Consider the following 7,265-nt stretch of genomic DNA (forward strand, 5'->3'; position numbering starts at 1 on the left):
ATTTAATGAAAAAATAAACAAAAAGGTGACTACAGATCAAACGAATATAATGCTAAACAGAATTTCATTCCTTTTTTCTTGTTATGAATACTGGAAGTAGAGATAAGTTCACAATCCACTGCGTTCTCACTCACTACGATGAATAAATCCCACCTCTAGCCTTCACTCTATGTCGAGCGGTAGTATTGACAATGCGTCATTAATTCATTAAATTATTTGTGACGTTATGCGACCACTGCTGTACGCTCGCTAAGTTTGAAAAACATTTTCAGATATTCTATAGCATGGCTGGCAATTGGCTTCCCGTATGAGCATTTTATCCGTACGGGCAGGGCAGGACTGCTATCCCTCTCTAAGGTACGTAGCGGAAAAGAGGAAAGTAGACAGTTCGTTTCGTCCTAGATCATATATGTAACAGATAATTTCCTCGCTACGTTAAAATCGGCAGCACTTTGAAGAGAACAACCGCCAGGATCGCCACCCGTCCGCCGTAAACGAACACGAGATGGCAGCACAATCGCTAATACAATTCAAATGGGAATTATGACGTGATTCCTTATGTAACAACTAGATGGCAGCGTAGTAAACCTGACAAAAGTTGTTAACCTCAAAGCCTATAAGCCCGACATATCTGTTACATATATGATCTAGGGTTTCGTACAGATCAGGGATGATGTATGTACTACGTATCTACATGAATGTCGCAAAGCAGAAAACTGTAACTAAGGGCCGAATTCATAGTCAACACTTATCGTAAGGAAACACTTAAGCAGTTGCTTATGATAATTTCCAATTCATAAATCACACTGAAGTGAACACTTATTCAAATAAGATAGGTTGTCAGCTTACTCAAGTGTTTCCTCATATGCATTGTAATCAGCTGATTCGGTACACAATAGATGATGATTATGATTTAATTTAATTTATTGAGTTTTGTAATTAAAATGAAAATGAGTTTCGGCAAGCAAAAGATATATCAGAGATATGGAAAATCCTTTAGAGATGTATAATTATCAACAATTTAAGAGGAGATACCGTTTCGACAAAAACACTGTTGTGAATATTCCGGTGTCTCTCATTTCAATTCACAATAAAACCATGAGGCTTACCGATTTCGCCACTACTGAAAGTACTGGTTGCTTTGAGATTTTATGATACAGGAGCATTTTAAGGCATGCTAGATTTAAGCGGCATTTATTTTTCGAAAAGTATTCACGTCCCAACAAAGTGTCATTTGCATTTTTGTTTGTATTCTACCCAAGGAATAAGCTGTTAAAATTTGCGTAATTATACCACTTCCACTTTGTTTAGCATAAAAATAACTGAAAAATAAATTAAAATGATTTACTTACAGGAATATTTCCGGAGTTTGCATTAAACTCAACTGCAAATTTATTCCGTATTAATTTCTTCTTTTGGAGAGAACAATTATCAATTTTTTTACTTTCGACGATATCTCCATATTTCATAACTAGTTATCTTAGCTCACTTCTTTCTTTTCTGTAAAATGCTTTCTGGACATCTTGTATAATTTTTAGCTCTATAATATTTACTTCTGTGTTTGTGTATGGCAATAATGCCGATTTAAGAATTTGAAGGCGCTGGAAAACAATTGAATGTAGGAAATCGCTCACGTCTAGCCATGTTGCCATATTTCTTTCGATGTCGAGGGAATGCTCAAGGCATATGAATGAGTAGCGTCTCTGCAATACGATCTGAAATAAGTGCTAAGGAAATGCTCATTACTGAAGTGTTTCCTCATTTTATAAGTGACGACTATGAATTCGACCCTAAGTTTAACAATGACTGGAAATTGTTTTTTGTTTTTTAGAATCAAAGTAAAGCTGGGACAGTATCTTATTTGTAAAACATGTCAGGTGCAGAAAACATAATTTAAAGCGGCATTGTGATGTGTTCCATGCTAAAAAAATATAAATATATCGTTAGTGACGAAAGGATGAATTTAATCACAGTAGTAAGTGAGAACGTAAGGTTAAAGGTATTATTTCAACTTCTATGTAATGTGTCCAGCAATCTGAAGCATAATATAGAGAACGAAAAGAAGACAAATTAAGAGCAAGTGTGTCGGATTGAACTTCGTAGGTTAAAAGCTGTAGAGAGGATTGTTGTATCAAAGTCTATTACACCATCCATTGAAAATGTTATTAAAAAAGAATGGGGGGGGGGGAAACAAATCTAAGACCTTTGTAAATCTGTGTGTTTTTCTTTCTTTTCTTTTTTTGGAGAAAGATATATTTATTATTTTGTATTCCGATTTTCAAAACTGTTGGAGTTTATGAAATTTACGTATTCGTTTCTGTTGCGTTAATTAATTATTTTAGCTATAATATGCTATTTGCTAGGTACGCTTATGTTTATAGAGTTTTAGATTTACATACAAAGTGTGATAATGTTATTTTCTTTGAGAAAAAATTTAAACGTAAAAGCTGTAATTTGTTTACTACTGCTAGTAGGCCCTACTAATGCTGCTGCTACAGCAAAGTAAAGAGTTTTATAATTTAATACGAGTAGAATAAACATGTTTAGTTACTGTTAATTTAGTTTCTCTAGTTACTGCTATTTTATTGAACAATTCACCGTTGCTTTCCCCCCCTCCATTCATATCAATATTATTTTATTAGTTACGTACAATTTATTTACAATCACACAAGCAGTGGTACTACTACAGTACTGATAAGAAATAAGCACCTTCCACTGCCGCGCGCTGATGTACTGTACAACCCTAGTCATGTCATCACATAGTACTGCAGATACCTCAGCGTCTCAGCTGTGTTTCCGTACGGGTACGCGCCAGTTCTGTATTGCCAATGCATGGAGTATTCCTTGCTGGCCTGTTCTATAGCCTATATCCATGTATTGCATATTGCGTCACATATTATAACATATTAAAACTCCAATTGTTATTTATAGAGTCGTTTTTCAGTATGTCAAATGCTGTTTAATATTATTTTGGGGTTATTTTACGACGCAGTATCAACATTTCAGGTTATTTAGCATCTGAATGAAATGAAGATGATAATGCCGGTGAAATGAGTCCGGGGTCCAGCACCGAAAGAAATGTTATGATATGTTTTATTTAACGACGCTCGCAACTGAAGAGCTTATATCAGCGTCGCCGGATGTGCCGGAATTTTGTCCCGTAGGAGTTCTTTTACATGCTGACATGAGCCTGTCGCATTTAAGCACACTTAAATGTCATCGACTCTGCCCGGGATCGAACCCGCAACCTTGGGCATAGAAGACCAGTGCTATACCAACTCGCGAACCAGGTCGACGCACCGAAAGATACTCAGCATTTGCTCGTATTAGGTTGAGGGAAAACCACGGGAACAACTTCAACCAGATAACTTGCTCCGACCGGGATTCGAACCTGGGTCACCTGGTTTCGCGGTCAGACGCGCTAACCGTTACTCCACAGGTGTGGACCTTTATTATTAATCAACCTATCTTAATGGACCTAAGAATATTTTACAGCATGTTATATTATCTAGATAGTATATCATATCTTCGAACAAATAAGTTCCCATTCACTATTTTGTGTAACGTATTGCATACTCTTTTATTTCATTGCAAGGCTAAACTAGTGGAGCCGAACATAAGTGCGAAATTACAGGAAATTGCGTCAGCCCGCAAGAGCCAAAAGAATTGCGCTTATGGGCTGAAGTCGTGCACTGCAAAATTCGCGGTTATAGGCTAATTTCTCTGCTAATAATGTTGCAATCAAATGTGGCAACATAGATAAAGGAAAAGTAAAGTACTATGCATTTCAGCATCTGTAGACCGTTTACGTATTTCATATTGGAAGTTACATACATTTGGCCTAGCATTTTGCAATCTGAAACCGAACAGTGCTATGAAAATAATGATGTGGCGCATGATCAATATATTGTGTTCATCCTTTGGATTTACTTTGCACCCAAATTAGTATTTTGAATTATTTTTTTTTTTAGTTGCGCACATCTTAGTTAAAGAAGCATTTTCTAGTGCAATTATAAAAACTTTTCGATTTCACTTACGATGATTTTAGTATAGACAGATTTATAATTGTGGTATAAAAGCATTTTCAAAGACCACACCTAAAAATGTTTTTTAGATTATCTTTTCTACCATCGAGTAAACTGGAAGAAGCGTTCTGTGAACTGTTCAGCATAGCTCCTACGCATCAAAAAGCATCCCAATTTTCCGATTTTATATTGAACACATAGATTCAAACACATATTTGTAGATTCCCAATCAAGTTGTGGGCTGATCCTCCGGCAAACTCTCCTCGCACAACAAATGCAGCAGTCATACCGTACCATAAGCATCAAGACTTGTTCCAGGTCTCGCATCCCTCTGTACACGTCTTACTTAGAATTGAATTAGACCTACAAACGGAAATTTATTTGAAGGTGCAATTACAACGATCACGGGTCATCAGAACACAATAGAGGGCAAGAGAACGTTCGTCAACAAAGCCTGGAATGATTGTACAAATAAAAATACAAACTTAACCAGACTGCAGTAATAAAAACTGTGGGCCTCCTATTTCAACCCAGTAAGATGCAAACGTTGCCACATTTCATAAAGAGGCGAGTACCTTGTTTTTATTCTAACTTGATCTGTTCGCGCTTTTGGGTTTTTTAATATACCTAATATTTTCTCGCTTTTGAGCTCTCATTAACCCTCTCACACCTGAATTTATATTAGGCCTAAGCAAAATTGGAAAAAGAAAAAAAAACTGGTCACATAATCATTCTGGGGATCCAAATTCCCAAATCAAGTCTTCATGGAAAATAAAAATTTGGGGACAATTTTGACCCCTGGGGCCCCATACTTTTAAATTTTATTTTTAATTCAGGTATAGAATTGTTTCAAAAATAATATTCTCCATTTCTATCACTTTGAATTTTTCAAAATATTTAAAAATATCGAAGATATTCCAAAAAAAGAAACAATGTACACTATAATGTACATCAGGCCTGAAGGGGTTAAAGCGTATTTGCGCTTATGGGCTGCAGCCTAAACTAGCGCAAAGTTAGTTCATCGTACTATGCTTACACACCTTCAAGTATTTAAAACCTCTCTCCTCAGCGATACCAACATAACTTTGGTGACATTACAAAAGTTTCACGCAATTGTACACTCATGCCTTGTATATACGAATCTGTGACAGGTTAGGTTCGGTTAGGTTAGGTTAGGTTTAGGCTTTTGTTATACTTTGTATACGAATCTATGCAAGATTTTCAAGCGCTGGGCAAATGCTGGTAATTTGTTGTTCTGTGATGTTGTCAGTACTGGTCTGTAATAATGTAGTGAAATGGGAGATTTTCACTTCTGAAATCATCAGAACTAACTCTGCGCTAGTTTCACCCATTCCAACATTCAGAATCATCACATCATGCTTTTGAAGAGTTTGAAAACACTTTGAATATTACAAATAATACCTAATTATATCAATCAAATACTCCAGTAATAGTAACAGTTCTTTACCATGAAAAGAAATTATTATTTTATAGCTCTTTGCTTGGAAATAATAATAATAATAATAATAATAATAATAATAATAATAATAATAATAATACTTACTGGCTTTTAAGGAACCCGGAGGTTCATTGCCGCCCTCACATAAGCCCGCCATTGGTCCCTATCCTGAGAAAGATTAATCCAGTCTCTACCATCATATCCCACCTCCCTCAAATCCATTTTAATATTATCTTCCCACCTACGTCTCGGCCTCCCCAAAGGTCGTTTTCTCTCCGGCCTCCCAACTAACACTCTATATGCATTTCTGGATTCGCCCATACGTGCTACATGTCCTGCCCATCTCAAACGTCTGGATTTTATGTTCTTAATTATGTCAGGTGAAGAATACAATGCGTGAAGCTCTGCGTTGTGTAACTTTCTCCATTTTCCTGTAACTTCATCCCTCTTAGCCCCAAATATTTTCCTAAGAACCTTATTCTCAAACACCCTTAATCTCTGTTCGTCTCTCAAAGTGAGAGTCCAAGTTTCACAACCATACAGAACAACCGGTAATATAACTGTTTTATAAATTCTAACTTTCAGAATTTTCGACAGAAGACTAGATGACAAAAGCTTCTCAACCGAATAATAACAGGCATTTCCCATATTTATTCTGCGTTTAATTTCTTCCCGAGTGTAATTTATATTTGTTACTGTTGCTCCAAGATATTTGAATTTTTCCACCTCTTCGAAAGATAAATCTCCAATTTGTATAGTTCCATTTCGTACAATATTCTGGTCACGAGACATAATCATATACTTAGTCTCTTCGGGATTTACTTCCAACCCTATCGCTTTACTTGCTTCAAGTAGAATTTCCGCGTTTTCCCTAATCGTTTGTGGATTTTCTCCTAGCATATTCACGTCATCCGCATAGACAAGAAGCTGATGTAACCCATTGAGCTCCAAACCCTGTCTATTATCCTGAACTTTCCTAATGGCATATTCTAGAGCGAAGTTAAAAAGTAAAGGAATAATAATAATAATAATAATAATAATAATAATAATAATAATAATAATTGTAATATTAATTTTATAAAATATCCTCAGGCTGAGATGAAAACTTTTAAGATACAGTACATAAAGATAATCATTTTTAAGATACAGGTTTTTATATTTTGTGCACTGAATTCTAAAATTGAAATAAAATTAGAATTTTTGGATTAATGATGTAAGGATGTAACTACCTTGAACGTAGAAAGACAGGTTCCGTTTCAAATATTACTCATTAATACATCAAAGATGGTAATTATATAAATTAAGTTATAAAAATCACAAGGTTTTTTAGGTTAATTTCTCTCTAAAATAAATTTATCGAGACTTGTGACGTAATTCAACACATTCAGAATTCAGCAACTTCTAGTCAACTCTAAATGGAAAATCACTCTACATTACCTTGATGTTTTCCTTTGTGTAACGACCTCACAGCTGAAAATAGCATACAGTACTGAGATGACTTGTCTATACTGCGACCAAGCGTTCAGAGGTACTGGCCAAATATTTCTTCTTTTTCGTCTTCTTCAGTTTATTCCTTGACATCCTATCGGTCCCACGATATTAACGTCCTAATCGATTATTTTCTGGTGTAGTATAATATGAGATTCTATTTGTATATATCCATGGTGTTATAATAATTACAATTTAGTTGCTTAACGTTTTAATTGTATTACAATTTCTGTTTGGTAAATGATCTTATATCCCTCGGACGAGCTATAACTATAGTGTATAAGAACTTGCAT

General features: G+C 35.4%; 1 protein-coding gene across 1 annotated transcript in view; it reads right to left on the minus strand.

Moving 5' to 3' along the window:
* The window catches only part of LOC138698230 (enolase-phosphatase E1-like), a 30,194-nt gene extending 22,929 nt beyond the window's left edge, over window positions 1–7,265 (minus strand). Inside the window, exon 1 of the mRNA XM_069824032.1 lies at window positions 6,922–7,265. The gene's annotated coding sequence lies outside the window, so the exon portion shown is untranslated. The remainder of the gene's footprint in view (window positions 1–6,921) is intronic.

Source organism: Periplaneta americana, chromosome 4 (genome assembly GCF_040183065.1).
Source record: "Periplaneta americana isolate PAMFEO1 chromosome 4, P.americana_PAMFEO1_priV1, whole genome shotgun sequence".
Taxonomy (NCBI): Eukaryota; Metazoa; Arthropoda; class Insecta; order Blattodea; family Blattidae; genus Periplaneta; species Periplaneta americana.